Raw genomic sequence first — 19,265 nt, forward strand, 5'->3', positions numbered from 1 at the left:
GATTTTGCTGGAATATGCCATAGGAATACCACTAAGCATGTATGCAGAACTAAAAAAAAGAACCCACTAATTTTTTAAAAAAGAATATTCTTTAAATTAGGCAAACTGAATGCAGATTTGTAACAACAGATATGAAAAAATAATAAACCTTCTGTAAGGATTACTGAACTGAATGGAAGGCTTGATCTTGTTTAATCACATAATCACTGCCATTTGGACTGTAAATTACCAGAGCAAATAATGCACTGCACCCAAAGGGAGTCATAACGCTGCAGAAAACAACATCAAATATTTGCTGAAATTACTGTAACTCTTTGGAGACCCAGGAAAAATTGAAGTGATTTTCTACCCTTTCTTATTGGTGTAATATGAGAGGAGAACATCACAAAAAGGGAGGGTTGAGAGATGGAGCAGAAGCTTATTCTGCTGTATTGTTCTCGAAGTATTTGTGGTCAACAACATTACATTTATTGGAAATGAATCAACTGCACTGATTTTAATGGCCTGAAACATTAATAGATAATAGACAGGATACAGATTTCACTCGATAAACTTTTAGATGAGAAGCATTTAAAAAAAAAAACCTTTTAGCTGCATAGACCTTATAGAGTTTGAAGGCATGGAAGACAACATAATTGTGATTACCAAAATGAGAATAGAAAAAAAAATCAAGAAAAGGATCTGGACCTGGAACAACCATGACAAGAAATCCTGCTTGAGGGATTTACAAAGTAGGCTGATGAAAGCTTTGAAGACACCTTTTAAATGCCAAAGAGTGATGAAAGATCAAAACCTGAGATGGGTTTGAAGGTCAAGATTGTGTAGAGCAAACAAAGGGAGTATAAAGTTGGACTATTTGACCAGAAACAAATTATTTGTTTTATATTTCTACTCCTAATAAATGTTTTGTTGAACTAGGTGAAAAGTTATTATTTCTGAATTGTATATAGATAAAAATTAGGCTCTGGAGAGAACAGTTTTTGTTTTTTTTAAATTGTATCTTTAAAGGAGAGTGAAAAGTTAGTGTATTAGCTTATGCTCTGTATATCTTTTTTTCTTTTCTATTCTTTTTTTCTTTTCTTGTTCTTTTTTCTGCCCTTTTTACCCTTTGCTAGTTTAGTTTGTATTGTTGTTACTATGTTTATTAAAAACTAAAAGTATAAAAGTATTTATTTTACTAATATATTGTAGTTAAACATTAAGAAAAACTCCTTCAAAAATGTTCACTTCTCTTGAACATATTCAAGCTAGTGCTAGATAATTGTTTTCACATGCCTTGATTGAAACCTAGCTATGATTATACACGTGAGCTAATAGCTTTCCAGCTATCAAGATTTGGCATGATTCCTTGCTTAGTATCAATACCACTCCATATTCATGTCGATCTTGATGTCTGGAATGATCAGAATCACTGGAAAACATTTGCTGCCCAATGTGCTCTGCACAGGACCTAATGATGATGATGATGAATGCTAGATAGTCCGCTTTCAGGGCTCAATGGTCTAATTGCCCCTTCATGCAACAAGACAATAAATGCTAAACCTGAAAATCACATCCTACCCTGTCATAGTTGTTAGTTGATTTCTAGTTGATTTCAAGGCAAGACACAAATTCTGGATCCAAATGTGGGTTGAACTCAAATCTGGGGACTTTCAAATCAACCTAAAGATCCTCAGTGACCCACCCAGAACATCTCACTCTGGCGAAAATTTTGTCTTATTTGTTAGCTTTCAAAGAATCGCACAATTTGTTTGGCATGTTCGCTCCAACAGACTATGAATGAACTTAAATGGTTTTCTGGGAAGTATTTGAATAACACGTATTTTTTTAGGGAAATCTGCCTCATACAGAAGGTCAATTATATGAAATCATGACAGATGCTTCTAGAGCATGGGTGTCAAACTTGCGTCATCACAGTGTCATCACTTGATGTATTGCAACTTTTTAGTCCCTTTGATAAACCGGCAGTGGACATGGCTAGCACATGACACAAACTCCAGCACAGTGCAAACTCTGGCCCTCTAGCCGCAAGTTTGACAGCCTTGTTCTAGAGAACCCTTTATATGAATGAAATGAATAGTTACTAGGAAACAAGAGACATGGAGTTAAGTACACAGTAAAATTAGTGCAGGGTACACCTTTCTAGTGTTAAATGGCCTTGCCATTCATGCAGGTGAACAATATAAGAGCTAGTGGCTTTTATTTAGTCCCTTCGTATTTTTTAATTCTGTCCAAAAACTTGGTATTATAAATAAATCAATTTTCTGCTAGCAGTTTGCACTCATTGCAATTATGATTCCAAGTTTTTGTTACAAATTAGGTATAAGTATTTTGCACTGCAGATGCCATACTGAATACTGGTACAATTAACAAAAAAACAAAGCCAAGGCCTTTTTTCTTTTGGGTGAGATGACAATCACTTTAATTGGCATCTGCTACATGAAAATTTTCATCCATTTCATTTTTGACTAGAAAACTGTTTCTTTTTTTGGAAACAGTTTAGCATCATTATGGATCGGCAACATAGTTCAGTGGCCAATATCTTTGTCTTCAAGCATTTATCATTCCCATCAGCAAAAGTGTGAAGAAAAAGACTGAGCTCAAAGAAGGATATTAATTTTTTTCATTTCCAGCTTTCATTCATTGCACCTTGTCATGTTGCCTATGTGTTAATTTTAATTAGATTCAGTTTGAAATGAATCAACTTCACACTATTGTTCACGAAGATGGTTCATTTAAAGAAACCAGACTTATATTAATAACAGTATGGACAACGTGATGAACTGTGATTAACTGAGAACTTTCAAACAAACAACAGAAGAGAAGTGGAGCGAAAGAATATAAATCTCACTGGGCTGGCTCTATTGACAAAGGGAGGATTGACAACATAGCATCCACAAATTGCTTAGATGTCTTAGTGCCCTAGTGCTCAATATCTTCAAAGCATTCAATCAAAATAATCTTTAAAAATGGTGAACTGGAACAAAAAACTTCAAAATTTCCACGGTGTTGCATGTGATGTCATGAAATCCCATGGATGAGATTTTTTGGCATTTTCTAAGATTTAATGTTCTCTTGGGATTCAAGATTTTAAAAACTTTTATAGATGGTACTCACAAAACCATCGATGTTATTGGCTTAGAAAAGTTGTTAAGGGCTGTGTTAAATTTTGGTTTATTATAATATCTGAAGATACAGTGGTGCAGTAGCCTAGTGGTAGAGCTCTCGCTTCCCAATCAGGAGGCTGTGAATTTGATCCTAGATAGCAGCAGATATTGTTCTCTCTGAGCACAGTGAGAAATGGTCTGCTGTGAACTCTGCACAGGTGTCAGGAAGGGCATCCAGCCAGTAAACGCTTGAGCTCCATTCAGTTGTTCCAATGCCACCCCAATGCAAAGGATTACAGGGTCATTAAAAGGAAAAAAAAATCTGAAAGTAGGTCAGACAAGGGATACCAGCCTTAACTCTCAAGGCTGGATTTTCTCAAATTGTAGGGAGTTTAGGCAAGTACAACTGAGAAGAATTTAGATGTGCAGAAGTGCCAAAAATAGTTCCTGTAGATTCTTGTACCACAGTTAACACTCTTGCTTAAGTTAACAAATTAGACTTGCCAGAGTTAAGCAGGATATTACATCTGTGCATCTGTTTTCAACCTGTGTGTGAAGGAGCCTTCTAGAAGATATGTAGGAAGACAAAATTGGAGGGGGAAAAAATTAAACAGCTTGGTCCCTTTGATTTGGAAAGCATGAGATGATAGAAATGATTAAAGTGACAGGAAATATTTATGATATCATTCCATGGAGAAATCAGGGGTGTTTGTAATGACAGAAATCAATAATTATATATTTTATGGAAAGGGTTTATAGAGTAATAACAATTAATTATATTTGGGAAAGGCATTTGAGACAGACCTCTTTCTACTCTCTTTAAAATCCTCCTAAAGGTGGCATGATAATTTGGGGAATAAAGCAGAGGGTGGTTCAGAGGGAAGGAAGTGAAGCAAGACTAATTTCGTACAGGGCAATAAACCCTACAGCAATGTTCCTCAACTTGTGGTGGGACTTTGCTGGAAAGTTAATGACTTAAAGAACAGCACATTTGAAGCAGACTACATTAGAGATGGGGGAAACCAAAGAAAGTTACCTACAAATAAGGCCTCCTTGGTGCTCTCTGAACTTGGTTGTTTTCTTGCAGACATTTAAATTACCCAAATTAGATAGCATCACCAGTGCTATTCTAGTTTGGGTAATGAAATGTCTGCAAGAAAACAACCATGCTTAGAGAATACCAAGGAACCCTCCTTTCAATCCTGAGCTATAACTATTCTCCTTTATTGAAAACTGGGTTTGGTCCTATTAGTTCCGTCCAAGCATGATTGCCAAAGTTTCCTACCATGCTGAAGTCTAGAAATTTTTAAACATCAAAAGAAAAGCCCCAAAAGACATGGAAAGCAACCCCTGAAAGGAAAATCCTTATCTCACTCATTTGGCATCCTTGATTCACCCACTAAGCCCTCCAATCGGGGCCCTCTTATTGTCAGAAGGTTGCTCATTCTGTTGTAGATGTTGCCATTTTAGCTGTTTTGGAGAAAGATTGCCTTCTGTCTTTACAGTTTCAGATGTTATGACTCAGAACTTGGTACTTTATTGAAAAAAAACTAAAAAGCCAAACACAAAAGAACACACAAACCAAACCAAACTACACTTAACAAAATATATGCTACCTGAAAACACACAGTTAAAAAGAAAAGCTTTACTATATTTAAGTACGGTAGAAAAAATACGGTAGAGCTTTAAAGTTCTAGGTTTGCAATATACAAGGGTATGAATTTTGTCACACCTTTTCATAAGTGACCTCACAATAGATCAAAAGTCCTAATAATAATAATAACATTAAAGAACAAATAAAACACCCACCATAATTGACTATCCTAAAAAAATGAAAGCAACATCTCTTCAAATGTCAGGTATGAAGAAACACCATGAGATGAAGAAATAGTTAAGAAGATATTAGAGTGTGCAGAAATGGTCAGACTGACATTAAAAATGAAACAGAAAGAAGATACAGAATATTATCAAACAGAATCTATTTTATCAGTGGTTGGAAAAAAGAGGAGCAGATTAAAATGTGTTGTTAAGTAAATTGAATACCCAGACAACACCATGTGTATTAAGCACTAAGAAATGTAAATAATAATAATAATAATAATAATAATAATAATAATAATAATAATAATAATAATAATAATAATAATAATAGCATCTTTTTCCTAAGCCCTTCCTTAACATTCACCAGTAAATGACTTGCATTTGAATCATACTCAGCAATTTATTTTCATCTATTAATTTAAACAATATTTACCTTGCAAGTGCAGTCTATTTATCATATTGCTTTTGAAATTCAAAGCCACTAACAGGACTATGCTGTATGTTTATTTATAGATTTTTCTCTTGCCTTTATTACTTTATAAGTAACTCAGGGTGACAAACATACACAATATTCCCTTTTTTTCCTCCTATTTTCACCACAACATCTTTATGAAGTGGGTTGGGCTGAGAGACGACGATCAGCACAAAGTCACCCAGATAGCTTTCATGCCTAAAGCAGAACTAGAACTCACAGTCTCCCACTTTCTAGGCCAGCATCTTCACCAGTACACCAAACTGGCTCTCAATGTCCTGTTCATCTCCATGTGGCAGTTGGTCCATATCCAGTTCCCTTCCCAAGTTGAGGTAAGGCACCTGCGTGCAAAGATTTGTCAGAGAACCACCTTCATGCCACAGCCACTCCTTTCTACACCCATCTACCTGCACATCCGCCCCTCCCAAAGCACCCAGCATCAGTAAACAATGGAAGTTAAGCTGGTGCCCAGATCTTCTATAAGTCAACATCATTTGGAATAATCCAAAATGATAAATATTTAGTACAGTATGGAATGGAACTTCAGCACCCATTTGAAATTCTTGATTTTTCACCACAACAGTAGTGACTTCTGACGTGTTGTATCCCCCAAAGTACAATGTTTATGTTTGTTGTCATGTATTGATGAAGCCTTTTACGTATATATGGTTCTTTATTTTAAGGCCAAGGATGATTGGCTTTAAAGAGAAAGAAGAAGGGGTCAAATTATTCCCCAAAGCACCAGAGGGCAGGACAAAAAACAATGGATGGAAACTAATCAAAGAGAGAAGCAACCTGCAGTTAAGGAGAAACTTCCTAATAGTGAGGACAATTAACCAGTGGAACAGCTTGCCTTCAGAAATCCTGGGCACTCCATCACTGGAGGTTTTTAAGAAGAGACTGGACAGTCACTTGTCTGAGATGTATAGGTTCTCCTGCTTGAGCAGGGGGCTGGACTAGAAGACCTCCATGGTCCCTTTCAGTTTCTATTCTATTCCATTCCATTCTTTATGATAAGAATTAAAACATACCCTAAAGATTAAAACAGACAATAATCAACTTAGAATGCTTAATAAGGGGTGGGGGGTTAGGCTAACTGCTGAGGGGCCATAAAAAGAAGGTTACCCAAAAATTTAAAATATTTCAGAGTTGCAGCCTGGCTTATCAAAGAGACAAATGCTTTCCACCAAGGAACACCTACTGCAGAGAAGATCTGCAATCTGCAAGGTGTTGTAGACAGTAAGATAATTCCCAACATTTATAGATGTCAATATAGTTGAAAGAGGAGAAGATGCTCTTTTAGACATGTTAGCATCAAATATTGCACCAGAGACTATTGAAAATGGTGGCTATTTAACAAGTACCGAAGCCAAGTGACAGCTCTGCTTGCATTCCTGTTTAGAAGTGTTGCCATCTGTGGGGTCTGCTGTTAGGATGAGCTTTCTGCTGAGCATATGGGTCCTAACAGCTGACTGAGAACTGGCATTTGGATGAAAATCTGTTCAGAGTGTGCCTTGAATTGTCTTGACCACTTTCTGTGACTAAGCACTATATATATATTTCGGAAATTTCCAAAATTTATCAGCACTTCTGCAGATTTAATGGGATAACATGAAAATTGGCACCATCTGCAGGCCACAAGGACCAGCTTTTAAAGAACTTTTAAATAATTGCAGGTTTTAAAGTGGTCGATCTGCCCTGGTTTCTGTACATGCTATTGGCAGTGGCATCTGTGTGACTTAGTCAATGAGCAGCAGTGTTGCAAAGATTCAATACACGCTTTAATGTGCTGTAATGAAACAGTGCCTGAAACCAAAATTTCCCTTGCTGTGCTGGGGTAATAAAAAAGAAAACATCTTGGGTGTCGTGTTTTTTTTTATTAAAACCCATAAACTGCTGAAATTCTCATGATGTATTGGTATAACCCAGAGAGCTCATTCTGACATCTTGTGAGCTTACGTTTTTTTGTGTGTGCTTTAGCCTTTCTAGGCTAGTCACTATTTTATATCTTTTCTTTTAAGTTTTAAGTCATTTGAAAGCTACTTGTCCACTACAGGTAGTCCTTGACTTACAATTCACTTATTGACCATTCAAAGTTACAATGGCATTGAAAAAAAGTGACTCATGACCATTTTTCACATTTATAAGCATTGCAGCATCCCCACAGTCATGCAATTTGCATTCGGATACCTGGCAATGGACTCACATTTATGATGGTTACAGGGGTCATGTGATCACCTTTTGCAACCTTATGAGAAGCAAAGTCAATGGGGAAAGTTAGATTCACTTAACAACCATGTTACTAACTTAACAACTGCAGCGATTCCCTTAACAAATGTGGCAAGAAAGGTCGTAAAATGGGGCAAAATTCACTTTTCAATTTCATTGTTCATTGTTGTTGTGCACTGACAATAAACGTTTGTTTGTTTGTTTGTTTGATTGATTAACAAATGTTTCACTAAGCCACAAAAAATGTTGGGCTCCATTGTGGTTATAAGTTGAGGACTAACCATATTTATGTTATCTTCCATTTGTTTTCTCACTGGAACGGTGCTTCCAGGAACTTATTTTTGAGAGCTTGTCAACTCTTCCATAGTCCTTTTAACCAGAAGACTTCCTTCCATTAAGAACCTGCTCAGTACTCTGTAGGTTTGTTACAATGGCTTTCCTGAAATTTAATGTGTATGTATGAGTATCTTCCAATTCCTCTTTCTCTAGGAACTTCAATCCACAATAGCATGGCAGCTTCCTCTTGCCCCTGCTTTTACCTCCTCAATCAACTCTTCCATATTGGCTAGAGCAATGCCAACACCATCCTTTTTAGCTCTCTGGAAAGTGGAGGAGCAAGACCTTTGGGGACCTTGCTGTGTTGGTCAAGACAAATTTTCGAACATATTTCCTGGTATTTGAACTCTCCCATTATTAGGGCTCTCTTCCTTGAAATTTATACAATCTGGGCTAGGAGGTTATTATTGAGGTAATCTTCTGAATGGCCAGGTGATTTACTGCCATCCCTTGTCTCCAGTATTCTACTCTTGGTCTCAATAATTCCTGCTAGACTTTTTTTTTTTTTGCATCTTCTTGCTTGTTTTCCATATCTTGTATTCAGTCAACGAACCCTTCATTAATGTGATTTGACCTACAGTTTGCAGGCAATCCTCAACATACAACCACAATTCAACCCAAAATTACTGTTGCTAAATGAGACAGTTGCTGAATTAATTTTGCCCCATTTTATGACAGTTCTTGCCACAGTTGTTAAGGGAATCACTGCAGTTGTTAAATTAATAACACGATTATCTAGCTGCCCCCATCAACTTTGCTTGCCAGAAGGTCACTAAGGATGATTACATGATTCCAGGACACTACAACCATCATAAATATGAGTCAGTTGCCAAACATTTGGATTTTGATCATGTGACCATGGAGATTCTACAACGGTTGTAAGTGTGAAAAACAGTCATAAGTCACTTTTCTCAGTGCCATTGTAACTTTGAACGGCCACTAAAAGAACTGTTGTAAACTGAGGACTACCTGTAAGTATATGTTCATTATTGGCCACCTCTATATGCTTGAATGCTTGGAATCACCTGATTTCCTTGTCTACTTTCTTTCTCCCTTACAGGCAGAGGTGGTATTCAGCAGGTTCTGACCAGTTCTGGAGAACCAGTAGCGGAAATTTTGAGTAGTTCGGAGAACCAGCAAATACCACCTCTGACTGGGCCCGCCCCATCTATTCTCTGCCTCCCGAGTGCCAGCTGATCGGCTAGGTCTTCTTTTGTTGCCCTGCACAGGAGAATGGAGCTGGAAATCAGGTTAGTGGGGTGGGGAGGGAATGAAGATTTTACAGTATCCTTCCCCTGCCATGCCCACCAAGCCATGCCCACCAAGCCATGTCATGCCCACCAAGTCACGCCCACAGAACCATTGATTTTTTTGAATCCCACCACTGTTTACAGGACTCAGATAAAAGCCTTCCAGATCAAGTTTACAAGATACATTCTAATTACATTTTTATCAATTCTTGTAAGGTAGAGTCCATTTCTTACCAGGAGTCCAAGTCCCCATCTCAGAACACATACCCTTATCAAAAAATAAAAAATAAAATTAAAACTACTTCCTTTGGCATCTTTTCTGTAGCCAGTTTTTCACTTTCAATGTTCTCGTCTCTCCTCCTGAGACGCCTTCTTGAGAGGGGGCTGTGAAGAGAGCTGCAGAGAAGTCTCCAATATCTCAATCGTGTTCTCTTGATTTTGGGAAGACCCCCACATGCTATCTATGCACATTTCTTTCTTGGCTGAAAGCCTCTGTGAAAGAAGCTGCAAAAAAGGAACTGCATCCTTTTTCACTGGAAAATACATTCCTCCGAAAATACATTCTTCCATTTATTCCTTGTTAACTCTTTTCTTAATGTCAAACAAATATAGGGATGTAAAAGCAGGGGTGGCCTTCAAATTTTTAGCAAAGGGTTCTCTGCCCGATTGCTGAGTGGGCATGGCCATGGTGGGCATGGCCTAGTTGGCCTCCTGCACCATGGTGGGGGCTCCAGAAGCTTTCCTCAAGTTTCCGGGAGAGCAAAAACAGCCTCCCCGGGCTCTGGAGGCTCTCTGGAAGCCAGAAACAGGCCTATTTCTGGCCTTCCCAAACATCCAGGAGATCCGTTTTTTGCCCTCCCCAAGCCTCCACACATGCCCTGCACTTAGCTGCGTCCAAAATGGGTCGTGTGGGGACTCCTAAGAGGGGAGGGGTGAGGTGGGCGGGGCTAGCCAGGAGTGGGATTTGGGGGTTCTCTGGACTGCACAGAATCTTAGCTAGGGGCTCTCCCGAACCCCTGTGAACCCCCAGCGGCCCACCCCTGGATGTAAGATGCAGGAAAACCAGTGGAAACCACTACATATAAATAAGTCAAAGCCTGGCGTGCCAAAGAACAGATGTTCTACAAAGACGACAATGATTTTCTGTGCATTTTTGGGATGTGTGTTAGAGTTGTGTCTGTTTAGCTGCGTCAGCCATTCTTAATTACAGTGTAGCTACAGCTTTTGGAATGATTACAATTCTGTCATGAACGGCTCCTGTATTATGTCGCCTCTTGTGCTGTATGATGGCACAGGTTGAAAAGTAATTCTGAAAACTCTCAGATTGTTATTTTGTGGGAGATGCCACTACAGAATTTCAAATGAGTTTATTCATGGCAGCCTTTTCATAGCCACCTGCTTTATCCAGCGTATTCCCCCTCCCACAGCAGCCCCCTTATTTTTAGCTCACCAGACAGCCACTTCGCAACTTTGGAGGCTTGGGTGCTAAAATACATGAAGGAGGGGCTTTGCTCTAAGATTGCCAATTGAGTGAAAGTTAGAGAATAAGCTCGAACAACTGCAGCATTGTCTGTAGCAATGCAGACAGAAGCTACTTTACAGAATGAATGTCTTAGACAATGAAATTTTGATGCTGACTGTCTTCTATGAACATCCATTACAATACTTGCCAACCAGCTCTGTCATTATGTGGCTTCATAATGCGGCAGCTTGAATCGCAAGGCTGACCTTCCTCCAAAATGACTAAATATAGGAAGGAAAAGTTGGTAGTAACTGAGCAATTTGGATTTTTTTTTTAAAAAAAATCCTGCGAAATTCTGTGGAACCACTGTTTAATTTATGCAATTAAGGAAGAATAAAAGTGTAATATACAGCTTCATGTTTTAGAATTAATCATCATGCAGCTTAATATTTTTCACCTATTTATATTATTAATATATCTTTAGATATATGAACTGAATGAAATTCATAGTTATTCTCTGAGTGAATGGAGACCCTGGGTACAATTAAAAGACAAGAAATTAGGCTTCATTGTAAATATGGTGAATGATATGGAATGGGCTGTACAAGGGAACTATCAATATGGAACTGAATGGGAAATGTCACTTTCTTAATAAATAAATGTATATATAGCTATCTCTCTCACACATGTTTAGCATCTCTCATCTATCTATCTATCTATCTATCTATCTATCTATCTATCTATCTATCTATCTATCTATCTATCTATCTATCTATCTATCTATCATCTTCATCATCATCATCTATATGTAATCTATTGATCTATTGATCTATCGTTCTATCTATCACCATCTACTGATATCTCAAAGATCTAAGGAATTTTTCCATTATCCAATTCTTCTTTACCTGATGCATCATGTTGCTGTTCTTCCTACGTTTATCCTGCTGGGTTCCAGGGTCTGCTATTTTGCACTTGCTTTCTTCATACTACAAAGGTATCTATGCCCAATGAACCAAGGTTTTTTTATTTTCCAGTTGGCTTTTCGCAGATCCTGACACTGGATCCAAACCATCCAGTTAGCTCCTGTGCCAAAGAGATGAGTAGAAAATGTTTTCTTCCTGTTTCTAGTTTAGGCAATTAGCCACTATGCCATTCTGGCTCTCTAGCCAAGACATATTATACTTAGTTTTATCTCTTTTATCTTGTAACTAATATAGTATTCTCTATCAACTCTTATGTCATTCAGGCTGCTATGTATACATGTGCTTGAATGAGACCATGGGATTTCCTTTAACAGTAAGTGGATATCAGCAGAATCAAATTTTAATTAAACATTGTTATATATAGATCACCTTATGATATATTACTTTGTTTATCATTGTAATAAACTATAATCCATTATAATAATCAATTATCAGTTTACATACATGATGATGCTGACTCTTTAGTGTGGTGTCTTCTACTTGGCACCATCCAACTATATTAGGACTGCAATTCACATCATTCCCAGCAGGCACATAGAAACTCATCCAATAGTTCTGGAAGAAATCAAGTTAGGGAAGGAGGTGTGTCATTATTGCACCTGTGGATGCATACAAGTGTACATGTGCACACATGGATGTACTTTCATAATGTCATCCAATATTATTATTCTCATGCATGAAGGCAGAGTTAGATAGATAATGTTTTGCCTGTTCAATATTAAATGCACCTATGGGTGGCATATTTCAAGGGTAGAGCAATGGCACCACTATTTTTCCTGTACTTGTTCTTGGTAATACTATTAAACACAGTCATTCCGCTGACTGATGATGAACTTTAAGAGAACTGAGTTGGTTGAATAAGTTGGAATGCAGAAGACCAATGACCCTGCCACGATGATCCATGTACATAATTTAATTAGATTAAAATTTTCAAAAAATAAAATCCAATACTACTCAGACAACTCAAATGAGATTTGTCAGGTCTTGCCTGTACATGTGCTATAGAGAAGTGGAGGAAGGAGGTGGAGGGCAGAAGAGAACAAATTTGGATTTGAGCGTAAAAAAAAAGCCTTGATAAATGTTGGGATGTATAGAGATAGTTGAGGTGCTATGTTTATTTTAAACATCACTGGTCCTTGGTGATTGCTAGGTGATATTTCTAAGATAATTTCCTTTGGGGATAATTAGTATTTGTAACAAATAAGCATGGTGTTTCTAAGTTGTGTCTCAATCATTCTGTTTAGCTCAGAAAAGAGAGGGAGGAATACATTTAACTCTAATCATGAGGTTAAAGAAATGGAAGTCATTCCTGTTGTGAACTTTTTGATTGCTGTTGTTCTTGGCTGATCAACAGTACTCAGGGGATATTCTATTCTGCAGAATCCATAGTGTAGGGCCAAAGCATATTACATACTCACACTAGTAGCATGTAAGAATTCTAAGTGATTCTCAAAGAGATTTAGGGTGAATGAAATATGGAAGGTGTTTTTGCTTTCTGTTGTAAGGTTAGATATTGAGACCATCCTTTAGGAATCTGAATGATAGAAAATATAGCAAGGGATTTTTTTTTAAAAAAATACCAGTTCTTCACATACTGCAAAGTTAAATTATGGAATCTGCTTCCATAATATGTAGCAATGGAAACCAAACAGGATGGATTTGAAAGAGGGTGACTCCTAGCCAGCCTTAGCTAATGGCAAGCAAGCAGGCATTGGACAAATATATTCATATTTTGCCAAGAAAATGACAAGGATGTGTCCATGTTTTCTCCAGGAAATGCTTATCTTTAGGTAAATTCATAAAAGATAAAGCTATCAATAGCTTTTAGCCATGAAAAAGATGAAAAGGTGAGTAACATTCTTCTCCATCTCTCCTTGCAGACTTTTCCTTGGTAGCTAGTTGGCCATCATAGGGACAGAATACCTCTTCCTACAGATTAACAGAGTTGGAAGGGACCTTGTAGGTCATCTAGTCCAATACCCACTGCCCAAGCAGGGGACCCTAGACTATTTTTTTTTTACAGATGGCAGTCCATCTCTTTTTGAAAGCTTCCAGTGATGAAGGTCCCACAACTTCCGAAGGCAAACAGTTCCATTGGTTGATTGTTCTCACTGTCAGAAAATTTCTGCTTATTTTCAGGTTGAATCTCTCTTTGTTCAGTTTTCATCCATTATTCCTTGTCTGACCTTTGAGTACCTTGGAAAATAACTTGATCCTTTCCTCTCTGTGGCAGCCCCTCAAATATTGGAAGACTGCTATCATGTCTCCCCTGATCCTTCTCTTTACTAGACTAGCCAAGCCCAGTTCCTGCAACCGTTCATTGTATGTTTTAGCCTCCAGTCCCCTAATCATCTTGATTGCTGTTCTCTGCACTCTTTCTAGAGTTGATTCAGTTTTGTCTGATTTTCAGAGACTGCTTGGACAAGTGTTTGCAGTTTTCTTGGTAAGGTTTTTCAGAAGTGGTTTGCCATTGCCTCCTTCCTAGGGCCAACAGAAAGTGATCACCCAGCTAGCATTGTGCCTGAGGTAGAACTAGAACACACAATCTCTTGATGCCTTAACCACGACACCAAACTGGCTCGTATTTCATTTTTCTCTGCCTTAATGCCAGTACTCAGGATGGCTTTCCAAGAATAAAAACTGTAGCATATAATAAAACGGAGTTAAAATAAAAAAACAATATTAAAATAGCTCACAACACTTTTGCAGTTGAAAGGGTGGCTTAGTTTTTAACCCTCTCCTGAGAAGCCAAGTGTTTCTCCTCAGGATGCTCATTCTGTAGCTTGGGAGCCACTCAGCAGGAAGTCCTTTTTCATGTGCTCCATAGCTGAGCTTCTCTCAGCAGAGTGTCTTTAGAAGACCCTTCCCTGCTGATTCAAGATTCATAGATTCACAGCCGCAGAGATGATTCCTCTGATAAATTAAGGCTTTGTAGGTTAACATCAAAGCCTTAGATTGTACCCAGTAGATAGTGAAGATTTTTTAGGAGAGGCATAATATTATCCTTTTACCCAATCAAAAGCCTGGCCATTGCATTAAGCACCAATGCAATCTTTGGACACTTTTGAAGAGTAGCCTGGTACAAACAATTGTTGCTACCTCCTACTAACTCAGAAAAAGGTTGCAAGCAGTATACAACTCTGCTTATGTTTTTTCAAACCCTATGAATACAGTACTGGAAGTCTTCGACTTACAACAGTTTGTTTAATCATCGTTCAAAGTAACAACAGCGGTTTAAAAAAGTGACTTATGACCGTTTTTCGCACTTACAACATTGCAACATCCCCATGGTCATGTGATCAAAATCCAGTTGCTTGGCAACTTAACAGATAACAGATAATCAGAGTTGGAAGGCACCTTATAGGTCATCTAGTCCAACCCCCCCGCCCAAGCGGGAGACCCTACACCATTTCTGACAAATGACAGTCCAATCTCTTCTTGAAAGTCTCAAGTGATGGCGCTCCCACAACTTCCAAGGGCAAGCTGTTCCATTGGTTGATTGTTCTCACTGTCAGAAAGTTCCTCCTTATTTCCAGGTTAAATCTCTCCTTGTTCAGTTTCATATTGATTCATATTTATGATGGTTTCAGTTTCCCAGAGTCATGTGATGACCTTTTGGAACCTTCTGACAAGAAAAGTCAATGGGAAAGCCAGATTCACTTAACAACTGTAGTTGTAAAAGGGGGCAAAACTCACTTAACAAATGTCTCACTTAAGCAACATAAATTTTGGGTTCCATTGTGGTCATCAATTGAGGACTACCCATAGCTGCTGGGATCCACTCTTTCTAGCAGAGAGGAACCCATTCAGATCTCTCTTTTTTTAAAGTTTTATTGAATAAAGTGTTAAAAACATTGGATGCATTGTGATCGTCCTGACATTCCTGTTTGTCATACATATTATAGCATAAAATACATGTTTTATATACATTGATACAATACTTTATATTTCTGATTATCCATTCCACCAACCCTGTTTTATTTTGATACTGGATCCTTCCCTTTTTCCCACCATTGATAAAATTTATCCCATACTTTATAATATTCTGTCTCATCTTTATTTTTTATTTCCAAAGTTAATTTATCCATCTCAGTGCATGTCCATATCTTTTTTTATTACTTCGCTTTCATCAGGAATTTCTTTGTCTTTCCACTTTTGAGCAAAGGCCAGCCTTGCTGCCGTGATCACATGTATTATTAAATAAACCACCTCTTTTTTATATGTTTCTGTTATAATTCCAAGTTAAAAAAAATTGCTTTGTACTCTACTTTGTGTCCAACCGTCTCCTCTAACCACCTCTAGATCCTGTGCCAAAACTCCTGGGTTTTTCTACATGTCCACCATGTGAGATAGTTGGGTGATATATTTTGATACATTTTAGCTAATTTTGCTGGCGGAAGTGCCACCTATAAAACATTTTATATAGCCAGGATGGTGAACCTATGGCACACGTGCTGGAAATGGCATGCAGAGCCCTTTCTGCTGGCACGCAAAAGGTTGCCCCGAAGAGCCCCACTGTGCATGCGTATGCACTGCCCACCCGACAGCTGATTGTCAGGGATCAGGCATGCAAGAATGGGGGGGGGGGGCATGGGAAATGTGGCCAATGTTATTTTTTTATTTCTCTCTCAATAAATTTTGCCATTTATCCAAATTAATACCATGCCTGAAATTTTTACCCCACACCAACATTGTTTCTTTTACCTGTTCCTCCTCCATTTTATAATCCAGTAAAAATCTGTAAATTTTGCTTATCAATTTATTCTCTGAGCCAAGTAATATTTAATCTAGATCTTTGATTCCTAAGTCTAGCTTATCCTTTCCATCAGCACTCCCGTCCATCTGGGTTTAATTTCAGCTGTTATTCCTTTATCCATCTCTTTATCAATCTTGGGAATGTTCTGGGATATTAAATCTTTTCTAGAAGGTAGACAGCAGTAAAATGGCATATCATCCATCACACAATGAAAGTTCTGAATTATAATCCCTAGTAGTTTTATGTAGAAATACTACAGCATGAAAATGAAAAGGAATATGAATCCTTCTCAACTATAGGAACTGTAGTGGCGCAGTGTTTAGAATACAGTATTGCAGACTAATTCTGCTGACTGCCAGCAGTTTGATCCCTACTGTCTCAAGGTTGACTCAGCCTTCCATCTTTCTGAAGTCGGTAAAATGAGATGCAGATTACTGGGGGCAATATGCTGACTTTGTAAACCACTTGGAGAGGGCTGTAAAGCACTATGAAGCGGCATATAAGTCTAAGTGCTATTTGCTTCAATTCCACTTGTGGTTTGTTCCCCTTCATGGGCCCTGCCACTAGTCACCTTTTTATAATGACACCAAAGCAAAACTCCCAACACCCAGAGAACACATCCATTCATTTAATTCTACTCTGAGTAGGTCCCCAAGGAATCCAGGACTGCAACTTTCCGTTTTTCATTATTTGTGAAACTATGAAGCTGAACCTTGATCATAGCAAAGTAGCCTTTGGCAGAGAGCCTGTTTCCCTATTTCTCTTGGGACCACGATAACAGTATGCGCGGAATTAGAAATCTAGAAAAGCTTAGATGAACTCTGCAATGGCACATGGAAACGGTAGCTTAAAAAAGAGTTAGTCAAGCTAAAAACCATGCATATCTTTTTTTCTAAATTACTATGTGAGCAGTAAAAGACTTACAGCTAAAACCACAGAGCAGCTGCAAGCTGATGGAGAAGAAAAGGCACTTTCAAGCCCGCTGGCTTCAAACACTGAGGATTATGATGTGGTCTTCCTAAGTGAGCCCCCTGGGAGTGGAGATGTGAGATTTAATAAACTTCTTCTGAAGTGCATTTGATTAAGCACGGAAAAACTAATTCCACATTTGACTTAATGATAATTTGTAAAAGTATAACAGGATCTGAGAGGGAAGCTACTAACATGCGGCATCACAGCAGTAGAGCCTATTCCAATTCAGAAATGCAGCTTTAATGTGAGATGGGGGGGAGGGGCTCAGCCCTGGAAACAGTAGTTTTTGATAGTCTTTTTTGATCATGATTTGTGATCTAGGAAGTCTACCTTCTCAGTTGTGGCACCTGCCTCTAGAACGGCATCCCCGTCAGGGTTCTATATAGCTCCCATCAGCGGTGGGATTCAAAAGTTTTTACTACCGGTTCTGGGGGCGTTGCTTGGTGGGCGTGGTGTGGCTTGGTGGGTGTGGCTTCGTGGGAGTGACAGGGGAAGGATACTGTGAAATCTCCATTCCCTCCCCACTCCAGGGGGAAGGTTACTGCAAAATTCCATTCCCTCCCCACCCTAACCTGCTTTCCAGCTCCATTCTCCTGTGAAGGGCAAGAAAAGAAGACCCAGTTGATCAGCTGGGACTTGGGAGGCAGAGAATCAGAGGTGGAATTTGCTGGTTCTCCGAACTACTCAAAATTTCCGCTACTGTTTTTCAGAACTGGTCAGAACCTGCTGAATACCACCTCTGGCTCCCACCTTGATGATATATTGGAAGTCCTTGAAAACCTAGTCATTGTGCCAGCCTTTCAGATAATATGGTTATTGAAGCCAAGTCAGGTTTTATTTTGGTGTGTTATGCAGTTTTTCTTTCCCAGATGTACATATTTTTTTCTATTTGATTGTTCTTTATTTAACTGCATGCACCCAGGAAATGTCTGGAGTTAAGTAGCCTCTAAATTTAATTTAAACAAAAAACAAATAAATGAAATAATAAATACAAGAAATTGTCAACTCACAACCATAGTTGAGGCCAGAAAATTCATTGTTATACAGTGCAGTAATTAAATGAGACATCATGTGACTGCACCCAATTTTACAATCTTTTTTGCCATGGTCATTAAAAATTCATTTTGTTAAAAATGAATTGGATCTTTCATTATGTGGTAACAATGAACATGTTATTGCTAAGATTTATAAAATGTTATTGAAACTGAACTTAGAAAATGAACATATAAAACATTGTATGATTCAGTGGGCAGGAAATTTTGGATATAATGTAATGCTTGAACAATGGGAAAATATGTGGATGAAAGGTTTAAAATTTACATTAAATTATAATTTAAAAGAAAAATTTTATAAGATGATGTATCGCTGGTGTCTAACACCAGATAAGCTATCTAAGATGTATAAAGGTATGTCAAATGAATGTTGGAAGTGTAAGAATAAAGAAGGGACTTTTTAATCATCTGTGGTGGACATGCGACAAAGCAAACAAAATTTGGAGTATGATCCACACTCTAATACAGAAAATCGTGAAAATGGAGATAGAAATGAAACCAGAACTTTTCCTTTTGGGACTAATAGAAGAAGAACTGAAGAAAAAAAATGGAACTTTGATGTTATGTATGTTGACAGCAGCAAGACTCTTATATGTGCAAAAATGTAAAGATACTTTGATACTTGGAAGAATAGTAGCAGAAGTTGATGGAGTTGGCTGAAATGGCAAAACTGACTACTCTGATTTAAAAAAATGAACATAAGTACTTTTGTTTCGTGCTTGATGTGGAAAAGAATGTAACTTTGACTTTGCGTTTTACAGATCAGATTGATAGATCTTTATAGAAATGACTTGTTCACATAATGTAATAAGATTGTGTGTTTGT

The sequence above is a fragment of the Notechis scutatus genome, chromosome 2 (genome assembly GCF_049901735.1).
Source record: "Notechis scutatus isolate UNSWTSFEM ecotype Mainland chromosome 2, rNotScu1.2, whole genome shotgun sequence".
NCBI classification, from domain to species: Eukaryota; Metazoa; Chordata; class Lepidosauria; order Squamata; family Elapidae; genus Notechis; species Notechis scutatus.